Raw genomic sequence first — 22,099 nt, 5'->3', positions numbered from 1 at the left:
CAGACGCTCCTTAACATTCACAGTGCTGGAACAGAGGCTCCTTAACATTCACAGTGCTGGAACAGAGGCTCCTTAATATTGACAGTGCTGGAATAGAGGCTTCCTAACACTCACACTGCTGGAACAGAGGCTCCCTATGATTGACAGTGCTGGAACAGAGGCTCCCTAACACTCACAGTGCTGGAACAGAGGCTCCCTAACACTCACAGTGCTGGAACAGAGGCTCCCTAACACTCACAGTGCTGGAACAGAGGCTCCCTAACACTGACAGTGCTGGAACAGAGGCTCCCTTATTCTCAGTGCTGGAACAGAGGCTCCCTTATTCTCAGTGCTGGAACAGAGTCTCTCTAACATTCACAGTGCTGGAACAGAGGCTCCTTAATATTGACAGTGCTGGAATAGAGGCTTCCTAACACTCACACTGCTGGAACAGAGGCTCCCTATCATTGACAGTGCTGGAACAGAGGCTCCCTAACACTGACAGTGCTGGAACAGAGGCTCCCTAACACTCGCAGTGCTGGACCAGAGGGTCCCTAACATTGACAGTGCTGGAACAGAGGCTCCCTAACACTGACAATGCTGGAACAGAGGCTCCCTAACACTGACAGTGCTGGAACAGAGGCTCCCTAACATTGACAGTGCTGGAACATAGGCTCCCTAACACTGACAGTGCTGGAACAGAGGCTCCCTAACAGTGACAGTGCTGGAACAGAGGCTCCCTAACACTCGCAGTGCTGGAACAGAGGCTCCTTAACATTCACAGTGCTGGAACAGACGCTCCTTAACATTCACAGTGCTGGAACAGAGGCTCCTTAACATTCACAGTGCTGGAACAGAGGCTCCTTAATATTGACAGTGCTGGAATAGAGGCTTCCTAACACTCACACTGCTGGAACAGAGGCTCCCTATGATTGACAGTGCTGGAACAGAGGCTCCCTAACACTCACAGTGCTGGAACAGAGGCTCCCTAACACTCACAGTGCTGGAACAGAGGCTCCCTAACACTCACAGTGCTGGAACAGAGGCTCTCTAACACTCACAGTGCTGGTACAGAGGCTCTCTAACACTGACAGTGCTGGAACAGAGGCTTCCTAACACTCACAGTGCTGGAACAGAGGCTCCCGAATGCTCACGGTGCTGGAACAGAGGCTCCCGAACGCTGATAGTGCTGGAACAGAGGCTCCCTAACACTGACTGTGGTGGAACAGAAGCTCCCTAATATTAACAGTGCTGGCACAGAGGCTCCCTAACAATCACAGTGCTGGAATAGCAGCTCCATAACACTCACAGTGCTTGGACAGAGGCTCCCTAACACTCACAGTGCTGGAACAGAGGCTCCCTATCATTCTCAGTGCTGGAACAGAGGCTCCCTACCACTCACAGTGCTGGAATAGAGGCTCCCTAACACTCACAGTGCTGGCACAGGGGCTCCCTAACACTCACAGTGCTGGAACAGGGGCTCCCTAACACTCACAGTGCTGGAACAGCGGCTCCCTCACACTCACAGTGCTGGAACAGAGGCTCCCTAACACACAGTGCTGGATCAGAGGCTCCCTAATATGGACAGTGCTGGAATAGAGGCTTCCTAACACTGACAGTGCTGGCGCAGAGGCTCCCTAATATTGTCAGTGCTGGAACAGAGGCTCCCTTATTCTCAGTGCTGGAACAGAGGCTCCCTAACATTGACAGTGCTGGAACAGAGGCTCCCTAACACTGACAGTGCTGGAACAGAGGCTCCCTAACACTGACAATGCTGGAACAGAGGCTCCCTAACATTGACAGTGCTGGAACATAGGCTCCCTAACACTGACAGTGCTGGAACAGAGGCTCCCTAACAGTGACAGTGCTGGAACAGAGGCTCCCTAACACTCGCAGTGCTGGAACAGAGGCTCCCTAATACTCACAGTGCTGGAATAGCGGCTCCCTAACACTCACAGTGCTGGAACAGAGGCTCCCTAACATTGACAGTGCTGGAACAGAGGCTCCCTAACACTGACAGTGCTGGAACAGAGGCTCCTTAACATTCACAGTGCTGGAACAGAGGCTCCTTAATATTGACAGTGCTGGAATAGAGGCTTCCTAACACTCACACTGCTGGAACAGAGGCTCCCTATGATTGACAGTGCTGGAACAGAGGCTCCCTAACACTCACAGTGCTGGAACAGAGGCTCCCTAACACTCACATTGCTGGAACAGAGGCTCCCGAACACTCACGGTGCTGGAACAGAGGCTCCCTAACACTCTCAGTGCTGGAATAAAGGCTCCCTAACACTCACACTGCAGGAATAGTGCCTCCCTAACACTTACAGTGCTTGGACAGAGGCTCCCTAACACTCACAGTGCTGGAACAGAGGCTCCCTATCATTCTCAGTGCTGGAACAGAGGCTCCCTACCACTCACAGTGCTGGAATAGAGGCTCCCTAACACTCACAGTGCTGGCACAGAGGCTCCCTAACACTCACAGTGCTGGCACAGAGGCTCCCTAACACTCACAGTGCTGGAACAGGGGCTCCCTAACACTCACAGTGCTGGAACAGCGGCTCCCTCACACTCACAGTGCTGGAACAGAGGCTCCCTAACACACAGTGCTGGATCAGACGCTCCCTAATATGGACAGTGCTGGAATAGAGGCTTCCTAACACTGACAGTGCTGGCGCAGAGGCTCCCTAATATTGTCAGTGCTGGAACAGAGGCTCCCTAACATTGACAGTGCTGGAACAGAGGCTCCCTAACACTCACAGTGCTGGAACAGAGGCTCCCTAACACTCTCAGTGCAGGCACAGAGGCTCCGTAACATTCACCGTGCTGGAACAGAGGCTCCTTAATATTGACAGTGCTGGAATAGAGGCTTACTAACACTCACAGTGCTGGAACAGAGGCTCCCTATCATTGACAGTGCTGGAACAGAGGCTCCCTAACACTCACAGTGCTGGAACAGAGGCTTCCTAACACTCACAGTGCTGGAATAGAGGCTCCCTAACACTGACAGTGCTGGAACAGAGGCTCTCTAACATTGACAGTGCTGGAACAGAGGCTCACTAACACTCACAGCGCTTGAACAGAGGCTCCCTAACACTCACGGTGCTGGAAAAGAGGCTCCCTAACATTGACCGTGCTGGAACAGAGGCCCCCTAACATTCACAGTGCTGCAACAGAGGCTCCCGAACACTCACGGTGCTGGAACAGAGGCTCCCTAACACTCTCAGTGCTGGAATAAAGGCTCCCTAACACTCACACTGCAGGAATAGTGCCTCCCTAACACTCACAGTGCTTGGACAGAGGCTCCCTGACACTCACAGTGCTGGAACAGAGGCTCCCTACCACTCACAGTGCTGGAATAGAGGCTCCCTAACACTCACAGTGCTGGCACAGAGGCTCCCTAATATGGACAGTGCTGGAATAGAGGCTTCCTAACACTGACAGTGCTGGCGCAGAGGCTCCCTAATATTGACAGTGCTGTTACAGAGGTTCCCTAACACTCACAGTGCTGGAACAGAGGCTCCCTAACACTCTCATTCCTGGCACAGAGGCTCCGTAACACTCACCGTGCTGGAACAGAGGCTCCGTAACACTCACAGTGCTGGAACAGAGGCTCCCTAACACTGACAGTGCTGGAACTGAGGCTCCCTAACACTGACAGTGCTGGAACAGAGGCTCCCTTATTCTCAGTGCTGGAACAGAGGCTCCCTTATTCTCAGTGCTGGAACAGAGTCTCTCTAACATTCACAGTGCTGGAACAGAGGCTCCTTAATATTGACAGTGCTGGAATAGAGGCTTCCTAACACTCATAGTGGTGGAACAGAGGCTCCCTATCATTGACAGTGCTGGAACAGAGGCTCCCTAACACTCGCAGTGCTGGACCAGAGCCTCCCTAACACTGGCAGTGCTGGAACAGAGGCTCCCTAACACTGACAGTGCTGGAACAGAGGCTCCCTAACACTCGCAGTGCTGGAACAGAGGCTCCCTAACACTCGCAGTGCTGGAACAGAGTCTCCTTAACATTCACAGTGCTGGAACAGAGGCTCCTTAACATTCACAGTGCTGGAACAGAGGCTCCCTAACATAGACAGTGCTGGAACAGAGGCTCCTAAACACTTACAGTGCTGGAACAGAGGCTCCCTAACACTCACAGTGCTGGAACAGAGGCTCCCTAACACTCACAGTGCTGGAACAGAGGCTCCCTAACACTCATAGTGCTGGAACAGAGGCTCCCTAACACTCACAGTGCTGGAACAGAGGCTCCCTAACACTCACAGTGCTGGAATAGCAGCTCCCTAACACTCGCAGTGCTGGAACAGAGGCTCCCTAACATTGACAGTGCTGGAACAGAGGCTCCCTAACACTGACAGTGCTGGAACAGAGGCTCCTTAACATTCACAGTGCTGGAACAGAGGCTCCTTAATATTGACAGTGCTGGAATAGAGGCTTCCTAACACTCACACTGCTGGAACAGAGGCTCCCTATAATTGACAGTGCTGGAACAGAGGCTCCCTAACACTGACAGTGCTGGAACAGAGGCTCCCTAACACTCACAGTGCTGGAACAGAGGCTCCCTAACACTCACAGTGCTGGAACAGAGGCTCTCTAACACTCACAGTGCTGGAACAGAGGCTCTCTAACACTGACAGTGCTGGAACAGAGGCTTCCTAACACTCACAGTGCTGGAACAGAGGCTCCCGAATGCTCACGGTGCTGGAACAGAGGCTCCCGAACGCTGATAGTGCTGGAACAGAGGCTCCCTAACACTGACTGTGGTGGAACAGAAGCTCCCTAATATTAACAGTGCTGGCACAGAGGCTCCCTAACAATCACAATGCTGGAATAGCAGCTCCCTAACACTCACAGTGCTTGGACAGAGGCTCCCTAATACTCACAGTGCTGGAACAGAGGCTCCCTAACACACAGTGCTGGATCAGAGGCTCCCTAATATGGACAGTGCTGGAATAGAGGCTTCCTAACACTGACAGTGCTGGCGCAGAGGCTCCCTAATATTGTCAGTGCTGGAACAGAGGCTCCCTACCACTCACAGTGCTGGAATAGAGGCTCCCTAACACTCACAGTGCTGGCACAGGGGCTCCCTAACACTCACAGTGCTGGAACAGGGGCTCCCTAACACTCACAGTGCTGGAACAGCGGCTTCCTCACACTCACAGTGCTGGAACAGAGGCTCCCTAACACACAGTGCTGGATCAGAGGCTCCCTAATATGGACAGTGCTGGAATAGAGGCTTCCTAACACTGACAGTGCTGGAAGAGAGGCTCCCGAACACTCACAGTGCTGGAACAGAGGCTCCCTAACATTGACAGTGCTGGAACAGAGGCTCCCTAACACTCACAGTGCTGGAACAGAGGCTCCCTAACACTCTCAGTGCAGGCACAGAGGCTCCGTAACATTCACCGTGCTGGAACAGAGGCTCACTAACACTCACAGTGCTGGAATAGAGGCTCCCTAACACTGACAGTGCTGGAAGAGAGGCTCACTAACACTGACAGTGCTGGAACAGAGGGTCCCGAACACTGACAGTGCTGGAACAGAGGGTCCCGAACACTGACAGTGCTGGAACAGAGGGTCCCGAACACTGACAGTGCTGGAACAGAGGGTCCCGAACACTGACAGTGCTGGAACAGAGGGTCCCGAACACTGACAGTGCTGGAACAGAGGGTCCCGAACACTGACAGTGCTGGAACAGAGGGTCCCGAACACTGACAGTGCTGGAACAGAGGCTCCCTAATATTGACAGTGCAGGAACAGAGGCTCCCTAACATTGACAGTGCTGGAACAGAGGGTCCCTAACACTGATAGTGCTGGAACAGAGGCTCCCTAACACTGACAGTGCTGGAACAGAGGCTCCCTAACATTCACAGTGCTGGAACAGAGGCTCCCTTACACTCACAATGCTGGAACAGAGGCTCCCTAACATTGACAGTGCTGGAACAGAGGCTCCCTAACACTCACAGTGCTGGAACAGAGGCACCCTTACACTCACAATGCTGGAACAGAGGCCACCTAACACTCACAGTGCTGGAACAGAGGCTCCCTAACACTCACAGTGCTGGCACAGAGGATACATAACACTCACAGTGCTGGTACAGAGGCTCCCTAACACTGACAGTGCTGGAACAGAGGCTCCCTAACACTCACAGTGCTGGAACAGAGTCTCCCTAACACTCACAGCGCTGGAACAGAGGCTCCCTAACATTGACAGTGCTGGAACAGAGGCCCCCTAACACTCAGTGCTGGAACAGAGGCTCCCTAACACTCTGTGCTGGAACAGAGGCTCCCTAACACTGACAGTGCTGGAACAGAGGCTCCCTAACACTCACAGTGCTGGAACAGAGGCTCCCTAACATTGACAGTGCTGGAACAGAGGCTCCCTAACACTCACAGTGCTGGAACAGAGGCTCTCTAACACTCACAGTGCTGGAACAGAGGCTCCCGCACACTCACGGTGCTGGAAAAGAGGCTCCCTAACATTGACCGTGCTGGAACAGAGGCCCCCTAACACTCACAGTGCTGCAACAGAGGCTCCCGAACACTCACGGTGCTGGAACAGAGGCTCCCTAACACTCTCAGTGCTGGAATAAAGGCTCCCTACCACTCACAGTGCTGGAATAGAGGCTCCCTAACACTCTCAGTGCTGGCACAGAGGCTCCCTAACACTCACAGTGCTGGAACAGGGGCTCCCTAACACTCACAGTGCTGGAACAGAGGCTCCCTAACGCACAGTGCTGGATCAGAGGCTCCCTAATATGGACAGTGCTGGAATAGAGGCTTCCTAACACTGACAGTGCTGGCGCAGAGGCTCCCTAATATTGTCAGTGCTGGAACAGAGGCTCCCTAACATTGACAGTGCTGGAACAGAGGCTCCCTAAGACTCACAGTGCTGGAACAGAGGCTCCCTAACACTCTCATTCCTGGCACAGAGGCTCCGTAACACTAACCGTGCTGGAACAGAGGCTCACTAACACTCACAGTGCTGGAACAGAGGCTCCCTAACACTCACAGTGCTGGAACAGAGGCCCCCTAACACTCACAGTGCTGCAACAGATGCTCCCGAACATTCACGGTGCTGGAACAGAGGCTCCCTAACACTCTCAGTGCTGGAATAAAGGCTCCCTAACACTCACACTGCAGGAATAGTGCCTCCCTAACACTTACAGTGCTTGGACAGAGGCTCCCTAACACTCACAGTGCTGGAACAGAGGCTCCCTAACACTCACAGTGCTGGAACAGAGGCTCCCTACCACTCACAGTGCTGGAATAGAGGCTCCCTAACACTCACAGTGCTGGCACAGAGGCTCCCTAACACTCACAGTGCTGGCACAGAGGCTCCCTAACACTCACAGTGCTGGAACAGGGGCTCCCTAACACTCACAGTGCTGGCACAGAGGCTCCCTAACACTCACAGTGCTGGAACAGGGGCTCCCTAACACACACAGTGCTGGAACAGAGGCTCCCTAACACACAGTGCTGGATGAGAGGCTCCCTAATTTGGACAGTGCTGGAATAGAGGCTTCCTAACACTGACAGTGCTGGCGCAGAGGCTCCCTAATATTGTCAGTGCTGGAACAGAGGCTCCCTAACATTGACAGTGCTGGAACGGAGGCTCCTAAACACTCACAGTGCTGGAACAGAGGCTCCCTAACACTCACAGTGCTGGAAAAGAGGCTCCCTAACACTCACAGTGCTGGAACAGAGGCTCCCTATCATTGACAGTGCTGGAACAGAGGCTCCCTAACACTGACAGTGCTGGAACAGAGGCTCCCTAACACTGACAGTGCTGGAACAGAGGCTCCCTAACACTCGCAGTGCTGGAACAGAGGCTCCTTAACATTCATGGTGCTGGAACAGAGGCTCCTTAACATTCACAGTGCTGGAACAGAGGCTCCTTAACATTCACAGTGCTGGATCAGAGGCTCCTTAATATTGACAGTGCTGGAATAGAGGCTTCCTAACACTCACACTGCTGGAACAGAGGCTCCCTATGATTGACAGTGCTGGAACAGAGGCTCCCTAACACTCACAGTGCTGGAACAGAGGCTCCCTAACACTCACAGCGCTGGAACAGAGGCTCCCAAAAACTCACAGTGCTGGAACAGAGGCTCCCTAACATTGACAGTGCTGGAACAGAGGCCCCCTAACACTCACAGTGCTGGAACAGAGGCTTTCTAACACTCACAGTGCTGGAACAGAGGCTCCCTAACACTGACAGTGCTGGAACAGAGGCTTCCTAACACTCACAGTGCTGGAACAGAGGCTCCCTAACACTCTCAGTGCAGGCACAGAGGCTCCGTAACACTCACCGTGCTGGAACAGAGGCTCACTAACACTCACAGTGCTGGAACAGAGGCTCCCTAACACTCTCAGTGCAGGCACAGAGGCTTCCTAACACTCACAGTGCTGGAACAGAGGCTCCCTAACACTGACAGTGCTGGAACAGAGGCTCCCTAACATTGACAGTGCTGGAACAGAGGCTCACTAACACTCACAGCGCTGGAACAGAGGCTCCCTAACACTCACAGTGCTGGAACAGAGGCTCCCTAACACTCACAGTGCTGGAACAGAGGCTCCCTAACATTGACAGTGCTGGAACAGAGGCTCCCTAACACTCTCAGTGCTGGAACAGAGGCTCCCGAACACTCACGGTGCTGGAAAAGAGGCTCCCTAACATTGACAGTGCTGGAACAGAGGCTCCCTAACACTCACAGTGCTGGAACAGAGGCTCCCTACCACTCACAGTGCTGGAATAGAGGCTCCCTAACACTCACAGTACTGGCACAGAGGCTCCCTAACACTCACAGTGCTGGAACACGGGCTCCCTAAACTCACAGTGCTGGAACAGATGCTCCCTAACGCACAGTGCTGGATCAGAGGCTCCCTAATATGGACAGTGCTGGAATAGAGGCTTCCTAACACTGACAGTGCTGGCGCAGAGGCTCCCTAATATTGTCAGTGCTGGAACAGAGGCTCCCTAACATTGACAGTGCTGGAACAGAGGCTCCCTAAGACTCACAGTGCTGGAACAGAGGCTCCCTAACACTCACAGTGCTGGAACAGAGGCTCCCTAACACTCACAGTGCTGGAACAGAGGCTCCCTAACACTCACAGTGCTGGAACAGAGGCTCCCTAACACTGACAGTGCTGGAACAGAGGCTCCCTTATTCTCAGTGCTGGAACAGAGGCTCCCTTATTCTCAGTGCTGGAACAGAGTCTCTCTAACATTCACAGTGCTGAAACAGAGGCTCCTTAATATTGACAGTGCTGGAATAGAGGCTTCCTAACACTCACAGTGCTGGAACAGAGGCTCCCTATGATTGACAGTGCTGGAACAGAGGCTCCCTAACACTGACAGTGCTGGAACAGAGGCTCCCTAACACTCGCAGTGCTGGAACAGAGGCTCCCTAACATTGACAGTGCTGGAACAGAGGCTCCCTAACACTGACAGTGCTGGAACAGAGGCTCCCTAACACTGACAGTGCTGGAACAGAGGCTCCCTAACATTGACAGTGCTGGAACATAGGCTCCCTAACACTGACAGTGCTGGAACAGAGGCTCCCTAACAGTGACAGTGCTGGAACAGAGGCTCCCTAACACTCGCAGTGCTGGAACAGAGGCTCCTTAACATTCACAGTGCTGGAACAGACGCTCCTTAACATTCACAGTGCTGGAACAGAGGCTCCTTAACATTCACAGTGCTGGAACAGAGGCTCCTTAATATTGACAGTGCTGGAATAGAGGCTTCCTAACACTCACACTGCTGGAACAGAGGCTCCCTATGATTGACAGTGCTGGAACAGAGGCTCCCTAACACTCACAGTGCTGGAACAGAGGCTCCCTAACACTCACAGTGCTGGAACAGAGGCTTTCTAACACTCACAGTGCTGGAACAGAGGCTCCCTAACACTGACAGTGCTGGAACAGAGGCTTCCTAACACTCACAGTGCTGGAACAGAGGCTCCCTAACACTGACAGTGCTGGAACAGAGGCTCCCTTATTCTCAGTGCTGGAACAGAGGCTCCCTTATTCTCAGTGCTGGAACAGAGTCTCTCTAACATTCACAGTGCTGGAACAGAGGCTCCTTAATATTGACAGTGCTGGAATAGAGGCTTCCTAACACTCACACTGCTGGAACAGAGGCTCCCTATCATTGACAGTGCTGGAACAGAGGCTCCCTAACACTGACAGTGCTGGAACAGAGGCTCCCTAACACTCGCAGTGCTGGACCAGAGGCTCCCTAACATTGACAGTGCTGGAACAGAGGCTCCCTAACACTGACAATGCTGGAACAGAGGCTCCCTAACACTGACAGTGCTGGAACAGAGGCTCCCTAACATTGACAGTGCTGGAACATAGGCTCCCTAACACTGACAGTGCTGGAACAGAGGCTCCCTAACAGTGACAGTGCTGGAACAGAGGCTCCCTAACACTCGCAGTGCTGGAACAGAGGCTCCTTAACATTCACAGTGCTGGAACAGACGCTCCTTAACATTCACAGTGCTGGAACAGAGGCTCCTTAACATTCACAGTGCTGGAACAGAGGCTCCTTAATATTGACAGTGCTGGAATAGAGGCTTCCTAACATTCACACTGCTGGAACAGAGGCTCCCTATGATTGACAGTGCTGGAACAGAGGCTCCCTAACACTCACAGTGCTGGAACAGAGGCTCCCTAACACTCACAGTGCTGGAACAGAGGCTCCCTAACACTCACAGTGCTGGAACAGAGGCTCCCTAACACTCACAGTGCTGGAACAGAGGCTCCCTAACACTCACAGTGCTGGAACAGAGGCCCCCTAACACTCACAGTGCTGCAACAGATGCTCCCGAACATTCACGGTGCTGGAACAGAGGCTCCCTAACACTCTCAGTGCTGGAATAAAGGCTCCCTAACACTCACACTGCAGGAATAGTGCCTCCCTAACACTTACAGTGCTTGGACAGAGGCTCCCTAACACTCACAGTGCTGGAACAGAGGCTCCCTAACACTCACAGTGCTGGAACAGAGGCTCCCTACCACTCACAGTGCTGGAATAGAGGCTCCCTAACACTCACAGTGCTGGCACAGAGGCTCCCTAACACTCACAGTGCTGGCACAGAGGCTCCCTAACACTCACAGTGCTGGAACAGGGGCTCCCTAACACTCACAGTGCTGGCACAGAGGCTCCCTAACACTCACAGTGCTGGAACAGGGGCTCCCTAACACACACAGTGCTGGAACAGAGGCTCCCTAACACACAGTGCTGGATGAGAGGCTCCCTAATATGGACAGTGCTGGAATAGAGGCTTCCTAACACTGACAGTGCTGGCGCAGAGGCTCCCTAATATTGTCAGTGCTGGAACAGAGGCTCCCTAACATTGACAGTGCTGGAACGGAGGCTCCTAAACACTCACAGTGCTGGAACAGAGGCTCCCTAACACTCACAGTGCTGGAAAAGAGGCTCCCTAACACTCACAGTGCTGGAACAGAGGCTCCCTATCATTGACAGTGCTGGAACAGAGGCTCCCTAACACTGACAGTGCTGGAACAGAGGCTCCCTAACACTGACAGTGCTGGAACAGAGGCTCCCTAACACTCGCAGTGCTGGAACAGAGGCTCCTTAACATTCATGGTGCTGGAACAGAGGCTCCTTAACATTCACAGTGCTGGAACAGAGGCTCCTTAACATTCACAGTGCTGGATCAGAGGCTCCTTAATATTGACAGTGCTGGAATAGAGGCTTCCTAACACTCACACTGCTGGAACAGAGGCTCCCTATGATTGACAGTGCTGGAACAGAGGCTCCCTAACACTCACAGTGCTGGAACAGAGGCTCCCTAACACTCACAGTGCTGGAACAGAGGCTCCCAAAAACTCACAGTGCTGGAACAGAGGCTCCCTAACATTGACAGTGCTGGAACAGAGTCCCCCTAACACTCACAGTGCTGGAACAGAGGCTTTCTAACACTCACAGTGCTGGAACAGAGGCTCCCTAACACTGACAGTGCTGGAACAGAGGCTTCCTAACACTCACAGTGCTGGAACAGAGGCTCCCTAACACTCTCAGTGCAGGCACAGAGGCTCCGTAACACTCACCGTGCTGGAACAGAGGCTCACTAACACTCACAGTGCTGGAACAGAGGCTCCCTAACACTCTCAGTGCAGGCACAGAGGCTTCCTAACACTCACAGTGCTGGAACAGAGGCTCCCTAACACTGACAGTGCTGGAACAGAGGCTCCCTAACATTGACAGTGCTGGAACAGAGGCTCACTAACACTCACAGCGCTGGAACAGAGGCTCCCTAACACTCACAGTGCTGGAACAGAGGCTCCCTAACACTCACAGTGCTGGAACAGAGGCTCCCTAACATTGACAGTGCTGGAACAGAGGCTCCCTAACACTCACAGTGCTGGAACAGAGGCTCCCGAACACTCACGGTGCTGGAAAAGAGGCTCCCTAACATTGACAGTGCTGGAACAGAGGCTCCCTAACACTCACAGTGCTGGAACAGAGGCTCCCTACCACTCACAGTGCTGGAATAGAGGCTCCCTAACACTCACAGTACTGGCACAGAGGCTCCCTAACACTCACAGTGCTGGAACACGGGCTCCCTAAACTCACAGTGCTGGAACAGATGCTCCCTAACGCACAGTGCTGGATCAGAGGCTCCCTAATATGGACAGTGCTGGAATAGAGGCTTCCTAACACTGACAGTGCTGGCGCAGAGGCTCCCTAATATTGTCAGTGCTGGAACAGAGGCTCCCTAACATTGACAGTGCTGGAACAGAGGCTCCCTAAGACTCACAGTGCTGGAACAGAGGCTCCCTAACACTCTCATTCCTGGCACAGAGGCTCCGTAACACTCACCGTGCTGGAACAGAGGCTCACTAACACTCACAGTGCTGGAACAGAGGCTCCCTAACACTCACAGTGCTGGAACAGAGGCTCCCTAACACTGACAGTGCTGGAACAGAGGCTCCCTAACACTGACAGTGCTGGAACAGAGGCTCCCTTATTCTCAGTGCTGGAACAGAGGCTCCCTTATTCTCAGTGCTGGAACAGAGTCTCTCTAACATTCACAGTGCTGAAACAGAGGCTCCTTAATATTGACAGTGCTGGAATAGAGGCTTCCTAACACTCACAGTGCTGGAACAGAGGCTCCCTATGATTGACAGTGCTGGAACAGAGGCTCCCTAACACTGACAGTGCTGGAACAGAGGCTCCCTAACACTCGCAGTGCTGGAACAGAGGCTCCCTAACATTGACAGTGCTGGAACAGAGGCTCCCTAACACTGACAGTGCTGGAACAGAGGCTCCCTAACACTGACAGTGCTGGAACAGAGGCTCCCTAACATTGACAGTGCAGGAACATAGGCTCCCTAACACTGACAGTGCTGGAACAGAGGCTCCCTAACAGTGACAGTGCTGGAACAGAGGCTCCCTAACACTCGCAGTGCTGGAACAGAGGCTCCTTAACATTCACAGTGCTGGAACAGACGCTCCTTAACATTCACAGTGCTGGAACAGAGGCTCCTTAACATTCACAGTGCTGGAACAGAGGCTCCTTAATATTGACAGTGCTGGAATAGAGGCTTCCTAACACTCACACTGCTGGAACAGAGGCTCCCTATGATTGACAGTGCTGGAACAGAGGCTCCCTAACACTCACAGTGCTGGAACAGAGGCTCCCTAACACTCACAGTGCTGGAACAGAGGCTCCCTAACACTCACAGTGCTGGAACAGAGGCTCCCTAACACTGACAGTGCTGGAACAGAGGCTCCCTTATTCTCAGTGCTGGAACAGAGGCTCCCTTATTCTCAGTGCTGGAACAGAGTCTCTCTAACATTCACAGTGCTGGAACAGAGGCTCCTTAATATTGACAGTGCTGGAATAGAGGCTTCCTAACACTCACACTGCTGGAACAGAGGCTCCCTATCATTGACAGTGCTGGAACAGAGGCTCCCTAACACTGACAGTGCTGGAACAGAGGCTCCCTAACACTCGCAGTGCTGGACCAGAGGCTCCCTAACATTGACAGTGCTGGAACAGAGGCTCCCTAACACTGACAATGCTGGAACAGAGGCTCCCTAACACTGACAGTGCTGGAACAGAGGCTCCCTAACATTGACAGTGCTGGAACATAGGCTCCCTAACACTGACAGTGCTGGAACAGAGGCTCCCTAACACTGACAGTGCTGGAACAGAGGCTCCCTAACACTCGCAGTGCTGGAACAGAGGCTCCTTAACATTCACAGTGCTGGAACAGACGCTCCTTAACATTCACAGTGCTGGAACAGAGGCTCCTTAACATTCACAGTGCTGGAACAGAGGCTCCTTAATATTGACAGTGCTGGAATAGAGGCTTCCTAACATTCACACTGCTGGAACAGAGGCTCCCTATGATTGACAGTGCTGGAACAGAGGCTCCCTAACACTCACAGTGCTGGAACAGAGGCTCCCTAACACTCACAGTGCTGGAACAGAGGCTCCCTAACACTCACAGTGCTGGAACAGAGGCTCTCTAACACTCACAGTGCTGGAACAGAGGCTCTCTAACACTGACAGTGCTGGAACAGAGGCTTCCTAACACTCACAGTGCTGGAACAGAGGCTCCCGAATGCTCACGGTGCTGGAACAGAGGCTCCCGAACGCTGATAGTGCTGGAACAGAGGCTCCCTACCACTGACTGTGGTGGAACAGAAGCTCCCTAATATTAACAGTGCTGGCACAGAGGCTCCCTAACAATCACAGTGCTGGAATAGCAGCTCCCTAACACTCACAGTGCTTGGACAGAGGCTCCCTAACACTCACAGTGCTGGAACAGAGGCTCCCTATCATTCTCAGTGCTGGAACAGAGGCTCCCTACCACTTCCAGTGCTGGAATAGAGGCTCCCTAACACTCACAGTGCTGGCACAGGGGCTCCCTAACACTCACAGTGCTGGAACAGGGGCTCCCTAACACTCACAGTGCTGGAACAGCGGCTCCCTCACACTCACAGTGCTGGAACAGAGGCTCCCTAACACACAGTGCTGGATCAGAGGCTCCCTAATATGGACAGTGCTGGAATAGAGGCTTCCTAACACTGACAGTGCTGGCGCAGAGGCTCCCTAATATTGTCAGTGCTGGAACAGAGGCTCCCTAACATTGACAGTGCTGGAACAGAGGCTCCCTAACACTCACAGTGCTGGAACAGAGGCTCCCTAACACTCTCAGTGCAGGCACAGTGGCTCCGTAACATTCACCGTGCTGGAACAGAGGCTCCTTAATATTGACAGTGCTGGAATAGAGGCTTACTAACACTCACAGTGCTGGAACAGAGGCTCCCTATCATTGACAGTGCTGGAACAGAGGCTCCCTAACACTCACAGTGCTGGAACAGAGGCTTCCTAACACTCACAGAGATGGAATAGAGGCTCCCTAACACTGACAGTGCTGGAAGAGAGGCTCCCGAACACTCACAGTGCTGGAACAAAGGCTCCCTAACACTGACAGTGCTGGAACAGGGGATCACTAACATTCACAGTGCTGGAACAGAGGCTCCCTAACACTGACAGTGCTGGAACAGGGGATCCCTAATACTGACAGTGCTGGAACAGAGGCTGCCTAAAACTGACAGTGCTGGAACAGAGGCTCCCTAACACTCAGTGCTGGAACAGAGGCTCCCTAACACTGACAGTGCAGGAACAGAGGCTCACTAACACTGACAGTGCTGGAACAGAGGGTCCCGAACACTGACAGTGCTGGAACAGAGGGTCCCGAACACTGACAGTGCTGGAACAGAGGGTCCCGAACACTGACAGTGCTGGAACAGAGGGTCCCGAACACTGACAGTGCTGGAACAGAGGGTCCCGAACACTGACAGTGCTGGAACAGAGGGTCCCGAACACTGACAGTGCTGGAACAGAGGGTCCCGAACACTGACAGTGCTGGAACAGAGGCTCCCTAATATTGACAGTGCAGGAACAGAGGCTCCCTAACATTGACAGTGCTGGAACAGAGGGTCCCTAACACTGATAGTGCTGGAACAGAGGCTCCCTAACACTGACAGTGCTGGAACAGAGGCTCCCTAACATTCACAGTGCTGGAACAGAGGCTCCCTTACACTCACAATGCTGGAACAGAGGCTCCCTAACATTGACAGTGCTGGAACAGAGGCTCCCTAACACTCACAGTGCTGGAACAGAGGCACCCTTACACTCACAATGCTGGAACAGAGGCCACCTAACACTCACAGTGCTGGAACAGAGGCTCCCTAACACTCACAGTGCTGGCACAGAGGATACATAACACTCACAGTGCTGGTACAGAGGCTCCCTAACACTGACAGTGCTGGAACAGAGGCTCCCTAACACTCACAGTGCTGGAACAGAGGCTCCCTAACACTCACAGTGCTGGAACAGAGGCTCCCTAACATTGACAGTGCTGGAACAGAGGCCCCCTAACACTCAGTGCTGGAACAGAGGCTCCCTAACACTCTGTGCTGGAACAGAGGCTCCCTAACACTCTCAGTGCTGGAATAAAGGCTCCCTACCACTCACAGTGCTGGAATAGAGGCTCCCTAACACTCTCAGTGCTGGCACAGAGGCTCCCTACCACTCACAGTGCTGGAATAGAGGCTCCCTAACACTCTCAGTGCTGGAACAGGGGCTCCCTAACACTCACAGTGCTGGAACAGAGGCTCCCTAACGCACAGTGCTGGATCAGAGGCTCGCTAATATGGACAGTGCTGGAATAGAGGCTTCCTAACACTGACAGTGCTGGCGCAGAGGCTCCCTAATATTGTCAGTGCTGGAACAGAGGCTCCCTAACATTGACAGTGCTGGAACAGAGGCTCCCTAAGACTCACAGTGCTGGAACAGAGGCTCCCTAACACTCTCATTCCTGGCACAGAGGCTCCGTAACACTAACCGTGCTGGAACAGAGGCTCACTAACACTCACAGTGCTGGAACAGAGGCTCCCTAACACTCACAGTGCTGGAACAGAGGCCCCCTAACACTCACAGTGCTGCAACAGATGCTCCCGAACATTCACGGTGCTGGAACAGAGGCTCCCTAACACTCTCAGTGCTGGAATAAAGGCTCCCTAACACTCACACTGCAGGAATAGTGCCTCCCTAACACTTACAGTGCTTGGACAGAGGCTCCCTAACACTCACAGTGCTGGAACAGAGGCTCCCTATCATTCTCAGTGCTGGAACAGAGGCTCCCTACCACTCACAGTGCTGGAATAGAGGCTCCCTAACACTCACAGTGCTGGCACAGAGGCTCCCTAACACTCACAGTGCTGGCACAGAGGCTCCCTAACACTCACAGTGCTGGAACAGGGGCTCCCTAACACTCACAGTGCTGGCACAGAGGCTCCCTAACACTCACAGTGCTGGAACAGGGGCTCCCTAACACCCACAGTGCTGGAACAGAGGCTCCCTAACACACAGTGCTGGATGAGAGGCTCCCAAATATGGACAGTGCTGGAATAGAGGCTTCCTAACACTGACAGTGCTGGCGCAGAGGCTCCCTAATATTGTCAGTGCTGGAACAGAGGCTCCCTAACATTGACAGTGCTGGAACGGAGGCTCCTAAACACTCACAGTGCTGGAACAGAGGCTCCCTAACACTCACAGTGCTGGAAAAGAGGCTCCCTAACACTCACAGTGCTGGAACAGAGGCTCCCTATCATTGACAGTGCTGGAACAGAGGCTCCCTAACACTGACAGTGCTGGAACAGAGGCTCCCTAACACTGACAGTGCTGGAACAGAGGCTCCCTAACACTCGCAGTGCTGGAACAGAGGCTCCTTAACATTCATGGTGCTGGAACAGAGGCTCCTTAACATTCACAGTGCTGGAACAGAGGCTCCTTAACATTCACAGTGCTGGATCAGAGGCTCCTTAATATTGACAGTGCTGGAATAGAGGCTTCCTAACACTCACACTGCTGGAACAGAGGCTCCCTATGATTGACAGTGCTGGAACAGAGGCTCCCTAACACTCACAGTGCTGGAACAGAGGCTCCCTAACACTCACAGTGCTGGAACAGAGGCTCCCAAAAACTCACAGTGCTGGAACAGAGGCTCCCTAACATTGACAGTGCTGGAACAGAGGCCCCCTAACACTCACAGTGCTGGAACAGAGGCTTTCTAACACTCACAGTGCTGGAACAGAGGCTCCCTAACACTGACAGTGCTGGAACAGAGGCTTCCTAACACTCACAGTGCTGGAACAGAGGCTCCCTAACACTCTCAGTGCAGGCACAGAGGCTCCGTAACACTCACCGTGCTGGAACAGAGGCTCACTAACACTCACAGTGCTGGAACAGAGGCTCCCTAACACTCTCAGTGCAGGCACAGAGGCTTCCTAACACTCACAGTGCTGGAACAGAGGCTCCCTAACACTGACAGTGCTGGAACAGAGGCTCCCTAACATTGACAGTGCTGGAACAGAGGCTCACTAACACTCACAGCGCTGGAACAGAGGCTCCCTAACACTCACAGTGCTGGAACAGAGGCTCCCTAACACTCACAGTGCTGGAACAGAGGCTCCCTAACATTGACAGTGCTGGAACAGAGGCTCCCTAACACTCACAGTGCTGGAACAGAGGCTCCCGAACACTCACGGTGCTGGAAAAGAGGCTCCCTAACATTGACAGTGCTGGAACAGAGGCTCCCTAACACTCACAGTGCTGGAACAGAGGCTCCCTACCACTCACAGTGCTGGAATAGAGGCTCCCTAACACTCACAGTACTGGCACAGAGGCTCCCTAACACTCACAGTGCTGGAACACGGGCTCCCTAAACTCACAGTGCTGGAACAGATGCTCCCTAACGCACAGTGCTGGATCAGAGGCTCCCTAATATGGACAGTGCTGGAATTGAGGCTTCCTAACACTGACAGTGCTGGCGCAGAGGCTCCCTAATATTGTCAGTGCTGGAACAGAGGCTCCCTAACATTGACAGTGCTGGAACAGAGGCTCCCTAAGACTCACAGTGCTGGAACAGAGGCTCCCTAACACTCTCATTCCTGGCACAGAGGCTCCGTAACACTCACCGTGCTGGAACAGAGGCTCACTAACACTCACAGTGCTGGAACAGAGGCTCCCTAACACTCACAGTGCTGGAACAGAGGCTCCCTAACACTGACAGTGCTGGAACAGAGGCTCCCTAACACTGACAGTGCTGGAACAGAGGCTCCCTTATTCTCAGTGCTGGAACAGAGGCTCCCTTATTCTCAGTGCTGGAACAGAGTCTCTCTAACATTCACAGTGCTGGAACAGAGGCTCCTTAATATTGACAGTGCTGGAATAGAGGCTTCCTAACACTCACAGTGCTGGAACAGAGGCTCCCTATGATTGACAGTGCTGGAACAGAGGCTCCCTAACACTGACAGTGCTGGAACAGAGGCTCCCTAACACTCGCAGTGCTGGAACAGAGGCTTCCTAACATTGACAGTGCTGGAACAGAGGCTCCCTAACACTGACAGTGCTGGAACAGAGGCTCCCTAACACTGACAGTGCTGGAACAGAGGCTCCCTAACATTGACAGTGCAGGAACATAGGCTCCCTAACACTGACAGTGCTGGAACAGAGGCTCCCTAACAGTGACAGTGCTGGAACAGAGGCTCCCTAACACTCGCAGTGCTGGAACAGAGGCTCCTTAACATTCACAGTGCTGGAACAGACGCTCCTTAACATTCACAGTGCTGGAACAGAGGCTCCTTAACATTCACAGTGCTGGAACAGAGGCTCCTTAATATTGACAGTGCTGGAATAGAGGCTTCCTAACACTCACACTGCTGGAACAGAGGCTCCCTATGATTGACAGTGCTGGAACAGAGGCTCCCTAACACTCACAGTGCTGGAACAGAGGCTCCCTAACACTCACAGTGCTGGAACAGAGGCTCCCTAACACTCACAGTGCTGGAACAGAGGCTCCCTAACACTGACAGTGCTGGAACAGAGGCTCCCTTATTCTCAGTGCTGGAACAGAGGCTCCCTTATTCTCAGTGCTGGAACAGAGTCTCTCTAACATTCACAGTGCTGGAACAGAGGCTCCTTAATATTGACAGTGCTGGAATAGAGGCTTCCTAACACTCACACTGCTGGAACAGAGGCTCCCTATGATTGACAGTGCTGGAACAGAGGCTCCCTAACACTGACAGTGCTGGAACAGAGGCTCCCTAACACTCGCAGTGCTGGACCAGAGGCTCCCTAACATTGACAGTGCTGGAACAGAGGCTCCCTAACACTGACAATGCTGGAACAGAGGCTCCCTAACACTGACAGTGCTGGAACAGAGGCTCCCTAACATTGACAGTGCTGGAACATAGGCTCCCTAACACTGACAGTGCTGGAACAGAGGCTCCCTAACACTGACAGTGCTGGAACAGAGGCTCCCTAACACTCGCAGTGCTGGAACAGAGGCTCCTTAACATTCACAGTGCTGGAACAGACGCTCCTTAACATTCACAGTGCTGGAACAGAGGCTCCTTAACATTCACAGTGCTGGAACAGAGGCTCCTTAATATTGACAGTGCTGGAATAGAGGCTTCCTAACACTCACACTGCTGGAACAGAGGCTCCCTATGATTGACAGTGCTGGAACAGAGGCTCCCTAACACTCACAGTGCTGGAACAGAGGCTCCCTAACACTCACAGTGCTGGAACAGACGCTCCCTAACACTCACAGTGCTGGAACAGAGGCTCTCTAACACTCACAGTGCTGGAACAGAGGCTCTCTAACACTGACAGTGCTGGAACAGAGGCTTCCTAACACTCACAGTGCTGGAACAGAGGCTCCCGAATGCTCACGGTGCTGGAACAGAGGCTCCCGAACGCTGATAGTGCTGGAACAGAGGCTCCCTACCACTGACTGTGGTGGAACAGAAGCTCCCTAATATTAACAGTGCTGGCACAGAGGCTCCCTAACAATCACAGTGCTGGAATAGCAGCTCCCTAACACTCACAGTGCTTGGACAGAGGCTCCCTAACACTCACAGTGCTGGAACAGAGGCTCCCTATCATTCTCAGTGCTGGAACAGAGGCTCCCTACCACTTCCAGTGCTGGAATAGAGGCTCCCTAACACTCACAGTGCTGGCACAGGGGCTCCCTAACACTCACAGTGCTGGAACAGGGGCTCCCTAACACTCACAGTGCTGGAACAGCGGCTCCCTCACACTCACAGTGCTGGAACAGAGGCTCCCTAACACACAGTGCTGGATCAGAGGCTCCCTAATATGGACAGTGCTGGAATAGAGGCTTCCTAACACTGACAGTGCTGGCGCAGAGGCTCCCTAATATTGTCAGTGCTGGAACAGAGGCTCCCTAACATTGACAGTGCTGGAACAGAGGCTCCCTAACACTCACAGTGCTGGAACAGAGGCTCCCTAACACACTCAGTGCAGGCACAGTGGCTCCGTAACATTCACCGTGCTGGAACAGAGGCTCCTTAATATTGACAGTGCTGGAATAGAGGCTTACTAACACTCACAGTGCTGGAACAGAGGCTCCCTATCATTGACAGTGCTGGAACAGAGGCTCCCTAACACTCACAGTGCTGGAACAGAGGCTTCCTAACACTCACAGTGCTGGAATAGAGGCTCCCTAACACTGACAGTGCTGGAACAGAGGCTCTCTAACATTGACAATGCTGGAACAGAGGCTCACTAACACTCACAGCGCTTGAACAGAGGCTCCCTAACACTCACGGTGCTGGAAAAGAGGCTCCCTAACATTGACCGTGCTGGAACAGAGGCCCCCTAACATTCACAGTGCTGCAACAGAGGCTCCCGAACACTGACAGTGCTGGAACAGAGGCTCCCTAACACTCTCAGTGCTGGAATAAAGGCTCCCTAACACTCACACTGCAGGAATAGTGCCTCCCTAACACTCACAGTGCTTGGACAGAGGCTCCCTAACACTCACAGTGCTGGAACAGAGGCTCCCTATCATTCTCAGTGCTGGAACAGAGGCTCCCTACCACTCACAGTGCTGGAATAGAGGCTCCCTAACACTCACAGTGCTGGCACAGAGGCTCCCTAACACTCACAGTGCTGGAACAGGGGCTCCCTAACACTCACAGTGCTGGAACAGAGGCTCCCTAACGCACAGTGCTGGATCAGAGGCTCCC

The sequence above is a fragment of the Cetorhinus maximus genome, chromosome 21, assembly GCF_964194155.1.
Source record: "Cetorhinus maximus chromosome 21, sCetMax3.hap1.1, whole genome shotgun sequence".
Classification (NCBI taxonomy): Eukaryota; Metazoa; Chordata; class Chondrichthyes; order Lamniformes; family Cetorhinidae; genus Cetorhinus; species Cetorhinus maximus.
The sequence above is the reverse complement of the archived record's forward strand: the minus strand, read 5'-3'. Positions refer to the sequence as shown.